This window comes from Giraffa tippelskirchi, chromosome 12, assembly GCF_054371585.1.
Source record: "Giraffa tippelskirchi isolate mGirTip1 chromosome 12, T2T-mGirTip1v1.2.pri, whole genome shotgun sequence".
Lineage (NCBI taxonomy): Eukaryota > Metazoa > Chordata > Mammalia > Artiodactyla > Giraffidae > Giraffa > Giraffa tippelskirchi.
In genome coordinates, this window is record NC_137286.1 from 15,065,570 (window position 1) to 15,087,670 (window position 22,101).

The 22,101-nt window shown below is 37.7% G+C and overlaps 1 protein-coding gene and 1 long non-coding RNA gene across 9 annotated transcripts in view; both read left to right on the forward strand.

Moving 5' to 3' along the window:
• LOC145529023 (uncharacterized) overlaps positions 1–22,101 on the forward strand; it is a 1,122,255-nt gene that overhangs the window by 265,573 nt on the left and 834,581 nt on the right. The window lies entirely within an intron of this gene.
• On the forward strand, positions 4,009–6,151 carry LOC145529028 (uncharacterized). Its single transcript, XR_014070852.1, has 2 exons — positions 4,009–4,769; positions 4,914–6,151. It is a non-coding gene; the product is annotated as an uncharacterized LOC145529028 (long non-coding RNA).

Here is a 22,101-nt window from a genome sequence, read left to right on the forward strand (position 1 = left end):
TCAATGAATATAGTAAAGTTGCAGGATATAAAATTAACACACAGAAATCCCTTGCATTCCTATACTCCAAACACTTTCTTGACAGTGATATTTATTTAACATATTGAAAAATTATTTTAATTTCAGAAAATCTGTGTTTTCCCTATCAAACTGTCATTGCTTAAGATAGCAAAACAATGAACATTTATCATTTATTTCATGCATTTCTAAACATCTCTCAGGCTACTCTGTGAAAATGTATTAATATTTATTTTATAATGAATTTTGTGGTACATTTCAACTTGCAGTGAGGCCTGAGTTCCTAAACTACATGTCTAGATTTTAGGGTATACTAAAAAAAAAGATGATATAATGTTTCAAAAATTACCTGGTTTTAAAAGTCAATAAGTACCAACAAAATATTAATTCTATGACAAATATGAATGTAAAAAATAGCTTTTTTTGCTGTATAGTTTATATCTTAAAGGCAGACATGAGACATTATAATATTAATTGTGTGCTCTTACTCATTATAATTCTACTGATTTCTACTGGGTCATTTAATTGAAGATGTTTGTATATTACTTGAAGTTTTTTTTCCTGAGTAAGACTTTATTCCAAGGGCCATTACAAATAAAATTCCACTTCAAATAATTTTTAGGCATTCATTTTTTTAAGGTCTACTATAGTTCATGTTGAATGTTGCAAAGTATGGTCTACTAGTTCTTCATGATTTAAGTAAAGTGATACTTGATTTATAATATGATGAACCACATAAATAATAATTTTATTTCATTTAGCTATGGCTTCATAGTGTGTTAATATGCCATGCACCTATAATGTTCCATATACTTTAATATTCCAAAGACTATGAAAATAAAATCTTTACTTTGGAAACTCAAAAACACAGAAAAGATATATTTCTTTAAAAGATGAAAAGAATATTTAAATAATCCTCTTTCACCAGAAGAATATAATGGAACCACTTTTTTTTTTAAGGGAGTAACTCTAAAGAAAAAAGCAGGCAGGAAATTTCTTGAAAGAAAATCAAGGCTTTGTGTTTCAGTGATTACTGAAATTTTGCAAGGAGATGATATTTAGTGGCTAAATATAAAAATGAAAATCTCCATTGCCTAAAGTGAAACAATAACTATTCTAAATGTCTTATCCACATGATATTGAGAATGATGATGGAAAACTTTCTTAGTTTCTTTTAGTTCAACCATTTAGTTCAGACTACACTCTAAAACATGTACGTACACTTACCAAGAATAACTTATCATGCTTTGTCTGGTGGGAAAAAAAAGTGAAAGTGTTAGTTGATCAGTCGTGTCTGATTATTTGTGACCCTGTAAACTGTAGCCTGCCAGGCTGTCTGTCTATGGAACTCTCTAGGCAAGAATACTGGAGTGGGTTGCCATTTCCTTCTCTAGAAGATCTTCCTGACCCTGGGAATGACTGTCTGAGCCACTAGGGAAGCCCCAATTTCTACCTCAAAATAATTTCTACCTCAAAAGGGAAACTGGTAATTCAACTAATTTCATTTGCTTTTAGTAAAAATCATCTGATAGTTCATTTGGAAAGGAATTAAAAGTAAAAGGGATGCTAGGAAACTTCTGAGGGTTATGGGTATGTTTAGTAACTTGATCATGCTTGTGGTTTCATGGGTATATGCATACATCAAAACGTAGTAAAATTTACACTTTAAATATTTATAGTTTTTTTTGTATGTCAGTTAAATCCAATAAATATGTTTAAAAATATGAGTGAGTGTATTGTATATATTGTGTATCAATACACAATATGAGTATATTGGAACAATAATAATAAGCTCATACAGATATTTAACTTTTAAAATAATTTCACTAATTACAGATTGAAAGACAACCCATGGGTCTTTCTGCATTTCTGCATGTCTTATGAGCAGGGACCCTGGCTACTTTTGTTCCAGGCTATCTTTTCAGTGATGGTTGTATAGTAAACAGTCTTGGAAGGTAAAAGTGTCTCCCTCTAAAGCAAAAGGCAGGTTTGTTTACTGTCTAGTATGAAAAAGATTATGTGTCCCTCTGGGGCAAAGGGCAGTCATACTTACTATACATTATAAGAGATCTGGGTTCCCTTTGCTTGGGGCTTCTTTCTGTAATATGACCCATGGCACATACCTTCTTGATACTACACTTAGGGACTGAGGTCTGGGACATGGTGCAAATCCTGATACTCTAGCTACTGTATTGCTGTGAGTAATAAATTGACCTTGTCTCTGACATAGGAGTCTCATGTCTTTTGCCAGCTTTTGTGAACTATGGCTGTCTAACTTTCAGGTATAGTAAAATGCCAGATCCTTTATAAAGTTCTTGACAGCTTTGATGATAAGGATAGGATGCTGAAAGAGACATCGCTTTCTGGAAGAGGAAAAATGAGAGCCTCACCACTGATAAATGGGATTTCAGGGAATTCCATGAGGAACTGATAAATATGGAACAAACTGCAATAAATGATCATCTACTTTACCACTAGATAATGAGGAGGGATTTTAAGAGGTTGTTGCAGGTTGAACACTAGGGAATAAATTGAAAGGTAGCTGTATGAATTGTGCCCTTGTCCTCTGGGTGGAAGACTTTCATGTCAATTTGGTGGCCAGCATCAGGCCTACCCCTTCGGGTTTTAGATGCATCACTTCCTTTACATTGATACCAGGCACATTCCTTTAGAACACCTAATAGCTTTCCCTAGTCAAAATTGAATGTCTAACTGATAGAGGCCTTTTGACTCTCTATCCTGAGAGTCCCATTTTAGGGTGGGTCAACTCAGATTTAACAACTAATAAGATGAGAAGTCAAAAGTCATAGTCATAGTCAAAGTTACAGTTTTTCCAGTAGTGATGTATGGATGTGAGAGCTGGAACATGAAGGCTTAGTGCTGAAGAATTGATGCTTTCAAATTGTGGTACTGGAGAAAACTCTTGGGAGTCTCTTTGACTGGAGGGAGTTCAAATCATTCAATCCTAAAGGAAATCAACACTGAATATTCACTGAAAGGACTAATACTGAAGCTGAACTTCCAATATTTGGCCACCTGATGCAAAGAGCTGACTCATTGGAAAAGACCCTGGTGCTGGGAAAGATTGAAGGCAGGAGGTGAAGGGGATTACAGAGGATGAGATAGTTGGATGGCATCACTGACTCAATGGACATGAGTTTGAGCAAACTCTGGGAGATAGTAAAAAACAGGGAAGCCTGACATGCTGCAGTTCATGAGGTTGCAAAGACTCAGACATGACTAGTGACTGAACAACAACAACAACAAGAGAAGGATTCCTAGAGTTTCATTTGTCAAATATTCAAGACTGCAGCTAACATTGGGCTTCCCAGGTGGTACAGTAGTAAAGAATCTGCCTGCCAATGCAGGATACGCAGAATACAAGGGTTCAATCATTCCTGGGTCAGGAAGATCCCTGGAAGGAGGCAATGACAACCTGCTCCAGAATTCTTGCCTGGAAAACCCCGTGGACAGAGGAGCCTGGCAGGCTACAGTCCATGGGATTGCAAAGAGTTGGATATGACTTAGTGACTGAGCATGCAGCTAATGTGGTCTGTGCAGTATCTTGGCTTTATATGAAAAAGTGATAGCTACCCCTCCGGGGAATGGGGCTCTCAGTTCACAGCGGTTTTTCTGTTTGTCTGGGCTTAGTTCACTGATGGTTTGTCTAGGCTGAAATAAAAAAATGAGCTGCAGTAACTGTTCAGCCTAAAGATCAGTTGTATAGAACTAAAAATGGGCATGATTACCCTGCATAGTGGACAGAAATCAAGGCCATTCTTATGCCTCTAGCCAAGATTGCCCTTGATAGCCTTGTTATATCCTTACCAACTGTAGGCTGTAATGAGTGTCCTAGCTGGTAGTCTGTCACATAGAAAATTATAAGTAATAAATAAAAGACATGCCTCTTTGGGCCTGTGAAACTGTGGAAACAGATCGATGAAACTGTTGATTGAACTGTTTCTTGATCACTCACATAATGCCCATGATAAGGGCTCATCCTATGATGAGAACAGTTAGAACTAACTATGGATGCTCTGCCCAGATTGTTATCATTGCTTTGTGTATCCATCATTGTCCTGGACATAACAACATATCAACCATTATAGATTCGGTATAAACATTTCTGATGCAGAGGCTACTCCTGCATAGAAGACTTTTGGCTCTTGGCAAAAGTAAACCCATCTGTCCTTCCATAAGGCAGTCACATGATACGGGGTTGGGGCCCTCACTCACTTCTGGCAGGTTGACTATATCTTTGGGGAATTTGTGTTGCCTCCTTACTGTTGACACTTTTTTTGGTTATGAAATTACAGCTACTGTGTAATTACCTGAGTCCAGTCAGACTATTGTGACCCTTGAAAGTGATTTGTGTTATATATTTGGCATTCTAGACCACTTGTGTTCTGATAGTGATGTTCCTTTATCTCAAAAGCTGATCAATAGGGACCTGATAGTCAAGGTTATGATTGGCATTGGAACAGTCTCTTCAAAAACTGGTTTAAAAAGATTTTGAACTCTACTCTCTTATCCCATTCTGGCCCATACACTTTAGGAGGGCAGTTTGGTTACTGAATATGTCTGTATCCAGAAATGTATTGTTTCTTCTCAGTTGCTGGATAATGATCAGAATGAAAGGTAATGAGGGGTTTTATAGATCTATTATTAAAATCCAGGATTCCCTAGACTATTCCTATATATGATGCTCTTTTCTGTCTTCAAATGGGAGAAGGCAGTGGCACCCCACTCCAGTACTCTTGCCTGGAAAATCCCATGGACGGAAGAGCCTGGTAGGCTACGGTCCATGGGGTCGCTAAGAGTCGGACACGACTGAGCGACTTCACTTTCACTTTTCCCTTTCATGCATTGGAGAAGGAAATGGCAACCCACTCCAGTATTCTTGCCTGGAGAATCCTAGGGACGGGGGAGCCTGGTGAGCTGCCGTCTATGGGGTCGCACAGAGTTGGACACGACTGAAGCGACTTAGACTAAACTCTGTCTCCAAATAGCAACACCAGATCAGCCTTTTGGATACATCTTCCAGGAAGCAGCCCAGGCAAAAGTGGAGCAAGGGGATTCAAACCAAATTCTGATTCAGCCCCTTGGATTCTCTTTTTTGATCAACATGATCTGAGATCATAAGGATGATGAACAGTGTGTTGAATATGCTATGGTCAAGTTCACCTACTGTGGTCTATATAGATTAAAGTAGGGGACATAAAGGGTCTCTGTAAATTTTATAAAACTGTCCTTATCTCTTTTGCATCAGTTCTTCTTTACAGGAGATCTGAGTGTGAGTAGTGGATGATTAGAGAAAAGGGGAAGTTATAGCTATGAGAATGGCACCTGCTTATTTTGTGGCAGTGGAAGGAGAACAACAGGTCCTACTCCTGGGCAGGGAACACCTCAAGCATCAAGAAGTAGGAAGGAGGACACATTAATGATCTTTGATTTTCAGAATTATAATAGGAACCTTCTTTGCAAAGGAAAGTTGCCTGGGGCATCTTTCCCAAACTCTTACAATAGTCTTAAATTTAACTGATGGGTTTTTCATCCTTTACCAGATGGTAGATCACAATTCGGAGAAGGCAATGGCACCCCACTCCAGTACTCTTGCCTGGAAAATCCCAGGGACGGGGGAGCCTTGTGGGCTGCCGTCTATGGGGTTGCACAGAGTCGGACACGACTGAAGTGACTTAGCAGCAGCAGCAGATCACAATTTAATCACCATTCTCCTTAGCCTTACTGAGAAGTCTATCAAAACATAGGTAACGATAACCCTATATGTGAGACAGAATAAGAGACACAGATGCATAGAACAATTTTATGGACTCTGAGGGAGAAGGTGAGGGTGGGATGTTCTGGGAGAATAGCATTGAAACATGTATATTATCATATGTGAAACAGAACACCATTCCTTGTTCGATGCATGAGACAAGGGCTCAGGGCCGGGGCAATGGGATGACCCAGAGGGATGGGATGGGGAGGGAGGTGGGTGGGGAGTCCAGGAAGGGGAACACATGTAAACCCTTGGCTGATTCATGTCAATGTATGGCAAAAACTATTACAATATTGTAAAGTAATTAGCCCCCAACTAAAATAAATAAATTTATTAAAAACAAAAACAAAAAAACATGACCTCAACCCTGCACCTTCCATGCAAAATATCTGAAAACACTTTCAGATGTCTTTTCCACCTCCAATCCCACAGTGTCACACAGTTGTTCTTGACAGCGTGGACAAACAGCACAGGTTGGACTTTCGGTCACTCCAAAAGCAAGAACTGACCTGAGTTATTCTAATTAAACCAAGGACTTTAAGGTTTACCACCTGGCCAGGAGACCATGTTGAAGTTATTGTCAATCTCTGCCTTCTGATAGACATAGGTGCTTCTTGGGGACTCCCATGATTTTGAACAGCATTTTCTTTTCAGGGGTACCAACTGTGGTCAGGACTGTGCATTAATGGGGAAGCCAGGCATTAGTTGAATTTCCTGCCAAAAATACAGTGACCTGTACCTTAGGGGTGGTCTAAGAGAACTTCAAATATTTTATGCAATTAGAAAAGGTGGTACAAAATTTGTCCTTGACTTTCACTGAAGTGATCGGTAACATTGCCTTGACCCTGGAGGCATTCAAGTCAGCCTCAACTGAGGTTGTTATAGATATAAACAAAGTTGTTACAGATATAAAATTGCCTCACTCTTCTTCCCATACTTTTCTGTTGTGAGATTAAATTATTCTTTGTGAGAAGGTTTCCCTGAGGTAGATTTTCTTATAGTGTAGATTTGAGGGTTCCAAATCTTTACAGATAGGAAAAGATTGCTTTTGTCCATATTGCTTCCCGTATCTTTTTTCCTTCCCAAATATGTGTCAACCCCAAAGTTTTTCTGTCAGTCTGCAAGGCATGGAAAGTATAAGCTCTTTTTCTTGTTTGTACTTTTGTGTCATAAATTAAGTTTTGTGAAAGTGTTCAGCTACCATGGTGATAGCCACTAAATAATGTAAAGGAACAGAATTTTCTCTTTTAAATATAAATTGTGCATTCATAACACATCAAATATGCACTAGATTCACTGGCTTCTTCAGCATCAGAAATACCTGACAATAATGCCAAATTATCACGGTTTCTTCTTAAAGAGAGCAAGAACTAATGATAAGAAATGTTTTGAGATATATAGTAGAATATGTGCAAATTTAAAAAAAGATGTTTGTAAATTTAAGGAATGTAAACGAAATAGTGGTGGGAAAGTATACCATGTATACTCTCTGAAGTATGTTATTTCAATTCTAATCTTATGTTTCTGGTGGAAAAAACATCTAAAGAAAATTATCCTTTTAGTTCTTCCTTTATATAGTCTGCCTTATCAGATTCTATTTCCTATTTGAAAATATAACTGAATAGAAATCAAGATGGTTTTAAAAGTATATATGAATTTAGAGTGCTATAACATTTTCTGTGAAATGTACTATATCTGATATCACCTAAAATAGCATTAGAAGTGACCAGATCTGATAATAGCCTAAATTATTTTTCATCTCTTTTTATGGGGCTGAGTTAAGTGACAAACTATTACAGAACTAGTAACAGTACCCTGAATTGGTCTTTAAATTTTAGTAAAGATAATTTTTTTTTAAATAGAATAAGAAGAAAATTTTAAGTTTAGTCAAATAAAACTAGCTATTCTAAGGGTCATAACTGAAAATTGGTGGTACAATTTTTAAAAAATTATTCATTTTATTTTTGGCTGCGCTGGGTCTTCATTGCTGCACTCAGGCTTTCTCTAGTTGTGGCGAGCAGGGACTACTCTTCGCTTCAGTGCACAGGCTTCTCACTGCCGTGGCTTCTCTAGAAGCACAGGCTTCTAGAACATGGGCTCTAAGCGCGCAAGCTTCAGTTGTTGTGGCTCAGGCTCTTAGTTGCTCCATGACATGTGGAATCTTCTCAGATAGAGGTTTGAACCCATGTCTCCTGCATTGGCAGGTAACTTCTTATCCCCTGTGCCACCAGGGAAGTCCCGTGGTATAATTTTTTAAGTTCACAGGATGTGGCAAAAGACTACTCAAATTTTCATTGTGGTTAAGTGAATGTGGGGCCCAGGGTGGGAAACTTTTCTACTTTTGATGCTTCCTTGCATGTGGAGGAAGTTCCCACTAGGTTAGCACTCCTGCCCTCTTGGCTTTCCCTTCCTGCTGTTTCATAAAGGGAGGGGAGTGACTTAATTTTATTGCTGAATTTGGAAGGGCAAACTGAACATACCAAGATTAAACCTCCTTTTCTCTCCCTTCTTTTGGGAAGCCAGCTGACCACAGAAGGTAGGCACACATTCTAGCCTAGTCCTCTGTGACTACCCACGACAGATAGTCTGATGAAACTGAGTGCTATGAATAACTAAGACTACTTCTATGGTTAGTCTCAAGGAGCCCTAAAGCTTTTGGATTTAAGTCATAATCTACAATGTCAGCTTTGTAGTAACAGTAAGGGTTAAGTTTTCATCTTCAGGCTTTTCTTGTTACTGCAGCACAGCTTTGCCTAACATAACGAATATAATACATTTGCTTGAATTACCTATTTTAAATCCCAGTGGTTGAAATAGCTTTACCTAATGACATTTAACATAATTCATCTGTGCAATTCCACTATTTAGTTTTATTCATTTTCTTTTCATTTCTGATTCATATGTTCAATTCTTTCTTCCCTGTAGGCACTCATTCTAATGTGCTTTTTGTATGCCCTTGAATATTTACGCACCATTACAAAATATGATTCATTGTGTTACATATATTTTTAAAATTTACATAAGTATTACATACAAAAAGCTATGTAACTTTTTCCAATTTTTACATTTTTCTCTCAAAATAATGTTGTTATGCACATATGGCTAGAGATGTGTTTCTTTGCAGAACATCTGAACTTTTGATAGACTTGTTTCATGAGAGCAGGGAAATGTCTGAGAACAGGTGTGTGAAAAATGGCAAACGCTGAGTGGTAGCTCATGAGGGTATATCTCTGTAAGAAATCTTATGGTTTTGCTTATTGTATGTCCTTCATGTGGTGGACATAAGACAAGTAACTTGCAGGTGAGCTGAATGGGTGAATCTAAACACAGTTCTAGATTCAGGTAGTTTTGTTTTTGTTATTTGGGGAAAGTTTCTTATTTGGTGAATTTAATGGGGAAAAGGGAAGGAAAATAAAAACACTTAGGTGAAAGATAGGAAGCTGATACAGTGGATAGGTGTTGGGGTGTTGGGAAAGAGCAAGAACTAGGCTTGAAAAACATCAGATCCCCCTGCCCTACTTAAAGCCACTGATTGACACATGAAGGAAAATGCATTGAATAGGCACAGTTCCTACAGTACCCATGGAACATGGACTTGAACAATGACTGTTTGACCGGAACTAGAAATAATATCCTAAGACTTTGAGAGAGAATGTTTATATTTCAAAAATAACTTTCATTTACTGATTGAATACCTTCTATGTTTTATGCATTTTACATGGATTCTCACATTAATCCTCATATAAATTCTGAGGACAGTATAATTCTTATTCTCATTTTATAGCTGAGTAAGTTGAAGATGCATCATGAGTAGATTCAAATCCAGGATTTAAAATCTGAATTTTTTGGGCTCCAAAATCACTGAAGATGGTGATTGCAGCCATGAAATTAAAAGACGTTTGCTCCTTGGAAGAAGAGCTATGACCAACCTAGACAGCATATTAAAAAGCAGAGATGTTACTTTGCCAACAAAGGTCCGTCTAGTCAAAGCTATGGTTTTTCCAGTAGTTATGTATGGATGTGAGAGTTGGGCTATAAAGAAAGCTGAGCACCGAAGAACTGATGCTTTTGAACTGTTGTGTTGGAGGAGACTCTTGAGAGTCCCTTGGACTGCAAGGAGATCAAACCAGTTAATCCTAAAGGAAATCAGCCCTGAATATTTCCTGATGCTGAAGCTGAAACTCCAATACTCTGGCCACCTGATGCGAAGAACTGACTCATTAGAAAAGACCCTGCTGGGAAAGATTGAAGGCGGGAGGAGAAGGGGACAACAGAGGATGAGATGGTTGGATGGCATCACCCACTTGATGGACATGAGTTTGAGTAGGCTCCGGGAATTGGTGATGGACAGGGATGGCTGGCGTGCTGCAGTACATGGGGTCGCAAAGAGTCAGACGTGACTGAGTGACTGAACTGCACTGAACTATATTGTTTAAAATATATGTTCTTTCTGGTATGTGATGGTACCTCTCTCTTTCAAGGAGAGAAATTTTAGGGATTTCTCTTTGCAGTCAGTATATTAGAACACTCTTGGTGTGCAGTTCAGGAGCAAACAACATGGCTTGGAGACAAGAAGAGTCTCTAAAAAAAGAGAGGTAAATCAGCATCAGGTTGAGAACAGTAACCTTTATGTACCTGATGCAGAGTGGGAGTTTGATAACTATTGAATGGATGCTTGTTAAATAAACCACAACCAGACCATACCATTATACCATTTGTAATTTGGTGTGTATTTATATAAACTATTTGCTACTTAACCAAAGGCAGTTCTTTCCATTATATGCCTTTAGTTTTCCCAAACTAACAGTTTGTAGACCATTTGAAGTCCCAAGGCAAGCAAACAAATAGGCAATCAGAGAATCTCCCTGGGCATTGTTCGGGAACAGTACCTGAACCAGGTGTACTCAGCTGACAATGACAGCCACTTAGCCATGGCTTCAGGTGAGCAACAAAGTAAGCAACTGCCTAAGAAATGAGCCAGAAATGGCTTATGTATTCCAATTGATGGTCAGGCTTCCTAGTTTCTGTGTGAGAAGATACTGGAGCGTGTCAAAATATCTTAACAGCCCCATTATTTCTTTCACTTGTTTCTTGCCTGTTTCTTCTTCCTATCTTCCTTTCTTAATATTCTGATTTGTTTCCCCTCAGAATTTTCTTTTTATTTCAGTAATTAGCAAGTTAATGATAAATTTTACTAAAGCATTTCCCAGACTCTATGGAAGGGATTTAAAAAAATATTCTTTCTACAAAAGGGGAATAATCATTATGGCACCATGAGGCATGTAAATACAATATTTAGTCAAATTACATGTTGAATACTAATGCAAGCATGTGGATATACTATCTGAGAAAGGAGAGAGAATTTAGGTTAGGATATTCTGGATTTTGCCCCTTTCGTGAAAACATAATGGCTTTTCTTTATCTAAATCTTTTCCTCCCTTCTGGAAGGCTTTCAGCTGACAATTTTCTTACACCAAAAGAAGCAAAGAACTGTCTGAAAGTGAACTTTTGTCCTGTTCTTCTCAAATGGAATAAGGAGCCTGTTGAGATTATCTCACTGCGAAGTTAAGCTTGATGTGAGTTAGAATAATGCCTCTTATTAACAGAAGGTTCCAGACCTGATTGTTAGCAATGTTTGTATACTTCAGTGCCAAATACTAGGTGTTTAGGTTTCAATTAATTATGAAATACAGATTAGGTATGAATAAATAAAGATCCTAGATAATTAAAAAATATGATTTTGGGGGCCATGTTTTGTATCAAAATATAAACATGTGGCATAATTTAAATTTAATCAATAAATTTATATTTATTCATATTCTTTTTCTACTTAGGTGGAATAGAGAATGATTTGTGTATAATTTATTGGGAAGATGAAAAGGGCAAGATGAAAAGCTTTGTATTGAGTGGAAAACCTAAATATATTGCTTAACCTTTTCTACTTTTTAAAAAAAAATTTCACTGCATTTTGCTAAGTAAAGTGGAAGAGGTTTTATGGTTAAAAAGTCAGAAAACATACCAAGAACTTTGAAATCAAGTGATCTTTTGAAAACAGTAACCACGATTTATTTTTATTTTAACAAACTCAGAATTACTTTTAGAGGAATTCATGATAATATTGACCTGTATGACTCTATATCAAAACAATGATGCTTAAACAAAAAATACTATATACTCAATGATATTCAAGAAATATTTGTTCAGTAATTAGAGGAAAATGAGTGCTAGAACTATATCTATCACATAACTACATAAAACTTCCAATTGTTTTAGATGCTTTGATAGAAACATAAGAGTATCCTCCTGAAAATTTGGTATTATATATGAATGATGCCTGATTGATTGAAATTCATGGACTTTTCCTATTTAATATTGTCTAATGAAATAAAGTTCCACTCAATTCACAATTCTTCCATAGTTATGGTTGTATTAGGAGAAGAGTACTGGCAAGAATGGTAATGCAGTCCTCTGGGCATGAAATTCTGTGTGCCCAAATTAAGATTATGGCAGTGGAGTTAGAGAGAGAGCCATGGACACAAGAGCTTTTACCACTGGAATGGATAGAACTTGGTGGATAGTTGAATATGGGTGTCTGAGAGACAATTTAGGTTTATGGTTTACATAACTTGGTGAATAAATTAGAAACAGGGTACACAGCACAGGCGAGGTTGGGGATCAGGAAAGAGGAATTCAGTTTTGGACAAGATGACTCTGTCAGGTGACCCGCCCACATTTTTCTTATTTTCCTTCATATTTATTCGGGGATCATTCTGGCTGAACTTTAATAATCTATAGGTGATGCTTTGTCAGTTGCTCTTAAGGAATTTTTGTTAATATGATTGTCTTTCCAACTAGATTTTTCTCTCTTCTCTTTGAGGTATACTTCCTCAACTTCTTGTGAAATCTTGGTACAGTAGAAATCAATATAATAATGTAACATTAATTTCCCCATGAGATGTGTGAGCCTTTGCTGTCAGACATGGTTCACCAATTCTTCATCATTCCTCACATTTAATAAAATGAAAAAACTTTAAAAGCATGGGAAAATGGAGATGGTTTTGGAGGGCTTAAAGGAAGATAGAATACAACTTAGAAATGTTGATATATTTTAATATTATGCTCTATTATTTATGTGTAATAAATAATAGAATAGAGTATTCTGTTACTCTCTTATATTCATCTAGTCAAAGCTATGGTTTTTCCAGTAGTCATGTATGAATGTGAGAGTAGGACTATAAGGAAAGCTGAGCACTGAAAAATTGATGCTTTTGAACTGTGGTATTGGAGGAGACTCTTGAGAGTCCCTTGGACTGCAAAGAAATCAAACCAGTTAATCCTAAAGGAAATCAGTCCTGAATATTCATTGGAAGGACTGATAATGAAGCTGAAACTCAAATACTTTAGCCACCTTATGTGAAGAACTGACTCATTAGAAAAGACCCTGATGCTGGGAAAGATTGAAGGAAAGAGGAGAAGGGGACGAAAGAGGATGGGATGGTTGGATGGCATCACCAACTCGATGGACATGAGTTTGAGCAAGCTCTGGGAGTTGGTGATGGACAGGGAAGGCTGGTGTGCTGCAGTCCATGGGGTCACAAAGAGTCAGACATGACTGAGTGACTAAACTGAACTGATTACTTATGTGAATTCAAAAATACTGATAATAAGACACATTTTTTTCAATTCAGCTAAGAAAGAGGAAAGATTGTAGATAAATCACTCTCTGATAAATGTATTTTGATTTTACATCTTAATGTTTCTTTTCTAAGAACTCTTTCTATTTTTACTGTCAGATAGGCAACAATGAAAAGTGTTGGTATTTAATGCCAGTGAATGTAGTGGGAAATTGCATTTTTTTTTTGGCTATATAGACTCTTCAAAGAAACTAATTTGGCTGTATGTACTAAGACTCCTAAAGTGTTTATTAATATTGACCCAGGGACTTCATTTAGGAATCTGTGACATGATCAAAGTTTTTGATAATGAGTTTTTTGCAAAAATGTTCATAACCTTATGTAATTAAAAATTTTAAGTAACGAATTTTTAAACGTAGGTTCATTAAATCATATTGACTGTGCTTTCTCTTCCTGTTCTCATTGTTTCCAGCTTAAAGTCCACTTTTCATTGTAATCACTGTCTAGGAAATTCTTCATTAGCTTTGCTTCTTTTTTTTTTTTTTGTGCTCTACACCCTGGCAAAATTCCAGCCGTGGAAAAACTCAACTACCACCTTTCTCCATGCCCATATTGCTGCAACTAAGAATTATTGGGGAAAACCACCCATCTTCTAAGTTATTTTTCATTTAATCTGGGCTTTTGAAACTGGCAATTCCGTTGTCTTGTCCTCAGGAAAGATTATTTCCTTTTTGCCTTCTCTAATGATTTCAAATCTCTATTCTCTACTTTTTACATGGATACGTTTTTTTGGCTGTGCCCTGCAGCCTGTGGGATTTTAGTTCCCCTCAAACCTGGGTCCTCAGCAGTGAGAGTAGAGTCCTAACCATTGGGCAACCAGGGAATTCTATTCTCTTCATTTTTCACTCTGTGTACTATATAGAAAAAAAGTAGATGTTACATGGTCGCAGCATATCTATTTGCACTGGCCACCCCTCCTTTTTCTGAGATAGTATGAAGGATCCCATCCCCACTGAAAGATGAAGTTCTCTATGTGGTTCTGCATTCCCTTCTTTCTTATCTTCTTTAGGATCTTGTTCAAATGATTGTTTTGTTTCTCCTCCCTTTAACCTTTGCTATCATTTTCAGCATTCATACATGCTTTTTGAGTCATCCTTTAAGAGAAAAGGGCTTCCCTGGTAGCTCAGATGGTAAAGAATCTACCTGCAATGCAGGAGACCTCAGTTCGATCCCTGGGTCAGGAAGAGCCCCTGGAGAAAGAAATGGCAATTCACTCCTAGGTATTCTTGCCTAGGAAATCCTGTGGACAGATGAGGAGCCTGGCAGGCTGCAGTCCATGGGATAGTGAAGAGTTGGACAAAACTGGGCAACTAACAGTTCCACTTTTAACAGAAAAAAAAAAGCAACCAATCATACTTTTCCTTGAACTCACCTCTCTTTCTGTAATGCTCTTTGTAACCAAGATTCTTAGAAAAGCTGTCTAAGTATGCTGATTTCCCTATCTCATCCCTTCTTTCCTCTTATTAGACTTCTGCCAACTCTTACCTAACCTCCTCTCACTGAGATCATTATGGATTCTATGTTGTTAAACTCAGTTGATCATTTTCAGTCATCAAATTACTTAATCTCTTGTTAACATGTTGGATAATGTCCTGTCTTTGGAACAGTCTCTTTCCTAGGTTTCCTTGGTACTACACTACCCTGATTTTGCTCTTACCTTTCTGGCCATTCCTAATAAAACATATTTTTGTCTAAAACTTTGTCTCTTTTTGACATCTGAGTTCCTACTCTACGTCTTTGCTTACTTTATTATGCATACTTCCCCAAATGTTAAATTCTAAGATGAGCCAGGGGGAATTCTTCCAGACTTTTTAATAGGCGAATAAATGGGTAACTTTATTTTCCACACTAAGATCGTATTGTAAATGCTATTTTTTATTCTTTGTTTTTATGAACAGAATTATAAATATTTCCTTACATCATTAATTATAAAATATGGTCAATCACAGCTGTATAATATTTTACAAACCCTTAGGAAGACATACATAGTCTTCCTAAAATATTTCACTGATTCTGAGGACATGAGATATTATCTGCTTATTAATGACTTCAAAGTCTAATCTTCTACATACATCCTTTCCTAAGGGCCAAACTTCTCTGTTCATCCAACTGTCAGCTTTACATCTTCACTTTGGTATCTCATGGGTATCCCAAATTTGTTGTCTTCCTGACTGAACTCTTGATTGTCCCCTTCACATTCACTTCTCAACCACTCTCTCCCAATTTAGCAAATGAGGCCTTACTTGCTTAGTTTCTCCTGCTGTGAGTTATCCTACAACATCAGCCTTTTACTTACCTCCCAGAATGAGTTCATCACCAAGTCCTGTTGATTCTACTTCCCATGTATATTTTGAAATGCCTGTTTCTACCTTTTTCCATTTCTCTGTCTTGATCCTAACCAATAGCTCTGTTGTTTAGTTGCTAGGTCATGTCCCACTTTTGCAACCCCATGGACTGTAGCCCATCAGGCTCCTCTCTCCATGGGATTTCCCAGACAAGAATACTAGAGTGGGTTGCCATTTCCTTCTCCAGGGGATCTTCCCAACCCAGGTATTGAACCCAGGTCTCTGGCATTGCAGGCTGTCTCTTGCATTGCAGGCAGATTCTTTACTGACTGAGCCACCAAAGATATTTTGAAATGTGTGTTTCTCTCTTTTTCCATTTCTCTGTCTTAATCCTAACCAATAGCTCTAACTGAATTATTATAATTGCTCTCTTATTGTCTCTCAGCTTCTACTTTTCTCTCCTATAATTTATTTTCTGCCCAGCAGTCACAGAGGTTTTTTTAAAATGCAAATCTTATATCGCTTTGGTATAAATCCATTTATTTAGTTTTGCATTGCAGTTAGAATAAAACCCACAATCCTTAATGTGCCCTACATTGATCCTGACTACCCCGGCAGCCTGATCTCTTGCTGAACTCCCCCAATCCCTGCCAGCTTCCTACTGTCCATCACTGGCATCTTTCTGTTGTTCCTCAAACACTCTGGAGTCCTTTCTCAATTTAAGTATTTCACACATCTTGTTTTGTTGGCTTACTTTCCTGTCTTCTCTTTGCTAGGCTGACTTGTACTCATCCATCAGGTCCCATTTTAAATTGTACTTCCCAGGAAACCCTTTCCTGATTTTCCAGATTAGTATGAGATCCTGTATTATTTCCTTTCATAGGACCTTGTGTGTCTTAAAAATTAGCTATTGAAGTATTCAGGTTTGCAATTAACACTTTAGGGTCTGTTTTTCCATCAGGATTCATTCAGAAATGTGTAAGAACTCAGCATAGTGCCTGGCCAGCACTAGGTCTTCAATAAAAATTTTTTTAAATAAAGGGTTTGTAAAATATTGTACAGCTGTGATTGATCATATTTTATAATTAATGGTGTAAGGAAATGTTTATAATTCTGTTCATAAAAACAAAGAATAAAAAATAGCCTTTAGAATACGATGTTAGTGTGGAAAATAAAGTTACCCATTTATTCGCCTATTAAAAAGTCTGGAAGAATTCCCCCTGGCTCATCTTAGAATTTAACATTTGGGGAAGAATTATTGATTATTCAGTTCAGTTCAGTTCAGTCGCTCAGTCGTGTCCAACTCTTTGTGACCCCATGAACCGCAGCACGTCAGGCCTCCGTGTCCATCATAACTCCCTAAGTCCACCCAAACCCATGTCCATCGAGTCAGTGATGCCATCCAGCCATCTCATCCTCTGTCATTCCCTTCTCCTCCTGCCCTCAATCTTTCCCAGCATCAGGGTCTTTTCCAGTGAGTCAGCTCTCCGCATCAGGTGGCCAAAGTACTGGAGTTTCAGCTTCAACATCAGTCCTTCCAATGAACACCTAGGACTGATCTCCTTTAGGATGGACTGGCTTGATCTCCTTGCAGTCCAAGGGACTCTCAAGAGTCTTCTCCAGCACCACAGTTCAAAAGCATCAATTCTTCGGCGCTCAGCTTTCTTTATAGTCCCACTCTCACATCCATACATGACCACTGGAAAAACCATAACCTTGACTAGGCGGACCTTTGTTGGCAAAGTAACGTCTCTGCTTTTTAATATGCTATCTAGGTTTGCCATAATCTTCCTTCCAAGGAGCAAGCATCTTTTAATTTCATGGCTGCAATCACCATCTGCAGTGATTTTGGAGCCCAGAAAAATAAAGTCAGCCACTGTTTCCACTGTTTCCCCATCTATCTGCCATGAAGTGATGGGACCAGATGCCATGATCTTAGTTTTCTGAATGTTGAGCTTTAAGCCAACTTTTTCACTCTCCTCTTTCACTTTCATCAAGAGGCTCTTTAGGTCTTCTTCTTCACTTTCTGCCATAAGGGTGATTTCATCTGCATATCTGAGGTTATTGATATTTCTCCCAGCAATCTTTACTATTTTTGGCTGTAGGATTATAGGTGATTTCTATTTTTAATACTTTTGTATATTTTCTACTGTTTTCCAATGAAACCTCATTATCATCAAAAAAACTAAGTCACTTAAAAAGAAAAATCAATTATTGGCACTGTACTCAAATATCAAGGCATGCTTACTTCAGACCTTTTATATTATTGCCTTTTACATCCTTAAGCCTTTGCAAATCTCCATTTTAAAATATGTGATGCATCTTACTCCAGTTGAAAACATCTCTGTGCTTAGTGACTAGCGGCATGGAGATGATACAGCAGCTCAAAAATATGATGCTTGTGAATCATAGGGCACCAGCGTTTGTAACAGTGATCCGACTAGCAGGAGAATTAGTCAGGGTCACTGAACAAAGACAATTTGTTCAAATAGATTCAGTAAACTGCTCACTGGAATATGAACAAAAATCCCTTATCTTTGGGAAATGTATGGCTTATTTATTAGTGCAGGTTCTTTGAGGAAATATATAGGTAACAGTCTGTGAAAGTCTTCGGCTGTTTCATTCTTTACAGTACAGTGCTTAAACATTTAGAAAGAAAACCCTAATTTGCAAAGTTACATTGACATTGTAATTTTTGCATATTTAATAAACCTTAGCTACTTTAACTGAAAAGTGGAATTTTTCATGGAATGCTACCCTTTTCATTCTTGCATATATCTTAGATTTAATTTGGCATGGGACACATCAACCTTGGCTCTTAGAGACAAGGTTAGATTCTGTAGTGCATGAAAACGAGCTCTTCTAAACACCTTTTTTTTTTTTTTTTTTTCAGTTTGCCACACATTCTGTGCCAGCTTTGGAGAGAACATAAAGAATGAGAATGATCCTTTTTCTTAGCCTGACAGAAAATTATGAGAGTAGATGCAAATATTTTCCTTTTTAGAATAGAGAGGATAGCATTTCTCCATACCCCCCTTCCCTTTAGAATGCAAACAAGGGAGGGCTTGTCATATTGTAAAGTAAAACAACAATTGAGAAGGTTTTACATGTTTTGAATAAAGCTGTGATGTCTAATGTATAGTCTTCTGATTTTTTGTTTTAAATAGAAATTCAGACTGGCCTTCTTATTTATCAAAAAGATATTCTTTGGCTTGATAACTAAAAATTTTTAATGCTATTTTGAAAAATCAGATGTGTATGAAAGCAACCTTTTTGGTTGAATTCAAGATTTGGAAAGATCAAATTCTCTAAATGATTCGTATTGTTACTCCAGTTTTTCCTTAGAAGGAAAAATTATCTCCACTTATGATGATATATATCCAGTGTACCCATTTATAGAAAACTCAGTAAAATTAGCTTTCTTTGAAAAGTCTGCATTATGATTTGTCTGAAAAGTATGACTTGAATGAAGCTAGCGAAAGTTTAATAAAATTACATAGTGAGGATTCTTCATTGCATGTAATATAATCTGGCTTAAAAGGAAGAAGCAGTTTATGGACTCTGATAACTGAAAATTCCAGGCATAGGTCAGGCTTCAGGCAAAACTTATCTGAGCTAAAATAAGATCCTCAAGACTTAGTCTCTCATTGACTCTTAGCTGTTTTTCCTTCTTGTTTTTGCATTAGCTTCATTTCAGGCAGGCCAACTAACTGCACTCTCTCTACTTTTCTCCCCCTTTCAGGGCAAACATTTCTGTTTCCTAAAATAATAATAAAATACACTTGGGACTGAGTTCCTTTGGCCTTGATTGATTAGCTTGGATTCCCTAAATTAAATCACTCTGTTCAACAGGTGTGATGCTTTGATGGGCAAGACCTGAGGCACCTGCAAGTCCAGAGCCAGGGTGAGAGCCAACCACCTGCTCTATATGGTCTGATAATGGGCAGAAGCAAGATATCCAAAATGCTATGATGTGAATACACATATGTTGTGGACAGAAAAAAATGACAAATACCTAATACAACTACAAAATTTCTACATATAGAAGTCATACTGTTGTTGTTCATTCCCTCAGTCATGTCTGACTCTTTGTGGCCCCGTGGACTGCAGCATGCTAGGCTTCTATGTCCTTCATTATATCCTGGAGTTTGGTCAAATTCATGTCAATAGAGTCAGTGATGCCATCCAACCATCTCATCCTCTTTCAACTCCTTCTCCTCCTGCCCTCAATCTTTCCCAGCATCAAGGTTTCTACCAATGACTCTGCATCAGGTGGCCAAAAGTACTGGAGCTTCAACTTCAGCATCAGTCCTTCCAATGAATATTCAGGGTTGATTTCCTTTAGGTTTGACTGGTTTGATCTTCTTGCAGTCTAAGGGACTCTCAACAGTCTTCTCTAGCACCACAGTTGGAAAACATCAATTCTTCAGTGCTCAGCCTTCTTTGTGCTCTCTCACACCTGTACATGACTACTTGAAAAACTATAGCTTTGACTATACAGATCTTTGTTGGCAAAGTGATGTCTCTGCTTTTTAATACGCTGTCTAGGTTTGTCATAACTTTTCTTCAAAGTAGCAAGTGTCTTTTAACTTCATGGCTGCAGTCACCATCCGCAGTGATTTTGGAGCCCAAGAAAATAAAGTCTGTCACTGTTTCCATTTTTTTCCTTCTATTTGCCATGAAGTGATGGGACTGGATACAATGATCTTAGATTTTTGAATGTTGAGTTTTAAGCCAGCTTTTTCACTCTCCTCTTTCACTATCATCAAGAGGCTGTTTAGTTCCTCTTCGATTTCTGCCATAAGAGTGGTGTCATCATATCTTAGGTTATTGATATTTCTCCTGGCAGTCTTGATTCCAGCTTGTGATTCATCCAGCCCAGCATTTCGCATGATGTACACTGCATACAAATTAAATAAGCAGGGTGACAATATACAGCCTTGACGTACTCTTTTCCCAATTTTGAACCAGTTCATTGTTCCATGTTCGGTTCTAACTGTTGCTTCTTTTCTCGCAGACAGGTTAGCTGGTCTGGAGGCAGGTCAGGTGGTCTGGTATTTCCATCTCTTTCAGAATTTTCCACAGTTTATTGTGATCCTCACAGTCAAAGGCTTTAGCATAGTCAATGAAGCAGAAATAGATGTTTTTCTGGAATTCCCTTGCTTTTTCTATGATACAATAGATGTTGGCAATTTCATCTCTGGCTCCTCTGCTTTTTCTAAATCCAACTTGTACATCTGGAAGTTCTTGATTCACATATTGTTGAAGCCTAACTTGAAGGATTTTGAGCATTACCTCGGTAGGATGTGAAATGAGTGCAATCGTGTGGTACTTTGAACATTCTTTGGCATTGCCCTTCTTTGAGATTGGAATGAAAACTGATCTTTTCCAGTCCTGTGGCCACTGCTGAGTTTTCCAAATTTGCTGACGTGTTGATTGTAGCACTTTAACAGCATCATGTTTTAGGATTTGAAATAGCTCAGCTGGAATTCCACCACCTCCACTAGCTTTGTTTGTAGTAATGCTTTGTAAGGCCCACTATACTTCACACTCCAAGATGTCTGGCTCTAGGTGAGTGACCACACCTTCGTAGTTATCCAGGTCATTAAGACCTTTTGGTACAGTTCTTCTATGTGTTCTTGCCACCTCTTCTTAAACTCTTCTGCTTATGTTAGGTCCATGCTGTTTCTGTCCTTTATCGTGCTCATCTTTGCCTGAAATGTTCCTTTGGTATCTCTGATTTTCTTGAAGCGATCTGTAGTGTTTCCCATTCTATTGTTTTCCTCCATTTCTTTGCATTGTTCACTTAAGAAGGCTGTCTTATTTCTCCTTGATATTCCTTGGAACTCTGCATTCAAATGGGTATATCTTTCCTTTTCTCCTTTGCCTTTCCCTTCTCTTCTTTTCTCAGTTACTTGTAAAGCCTCCTAGGACAACCTTTTTGCCTTGTTGCATTTCTTTGTCTTGAGGATGGTTTTGGTCATCACCACCTGTACAGTGTTACAAACCTCTGTCCATAGTTCTTCAGGCACTCTGTCTATCAGATCTAGTCCCTTAAATCTATTTGTCACTTCCACTGTATAATCATAATGGATTTGATTTAGGTCATACTTGAATGGCCTAGTGGTTTTCCCTACTTTCTTCAATTTAAGTCTGAATTTTTCAATAAGGTCTTCATGATCTCAGCCACAGTCAGCTCCCGGTCTTGTTTTTACTAACTGAATAGAGCTTCTCCATCTTTGGCTAAAGAATATAATCAATCTGATTTCAGTATTGACCATCTGGTGATGTCTATGTGTAGAGTTGTCTCTTGTGTTGTTGGAAG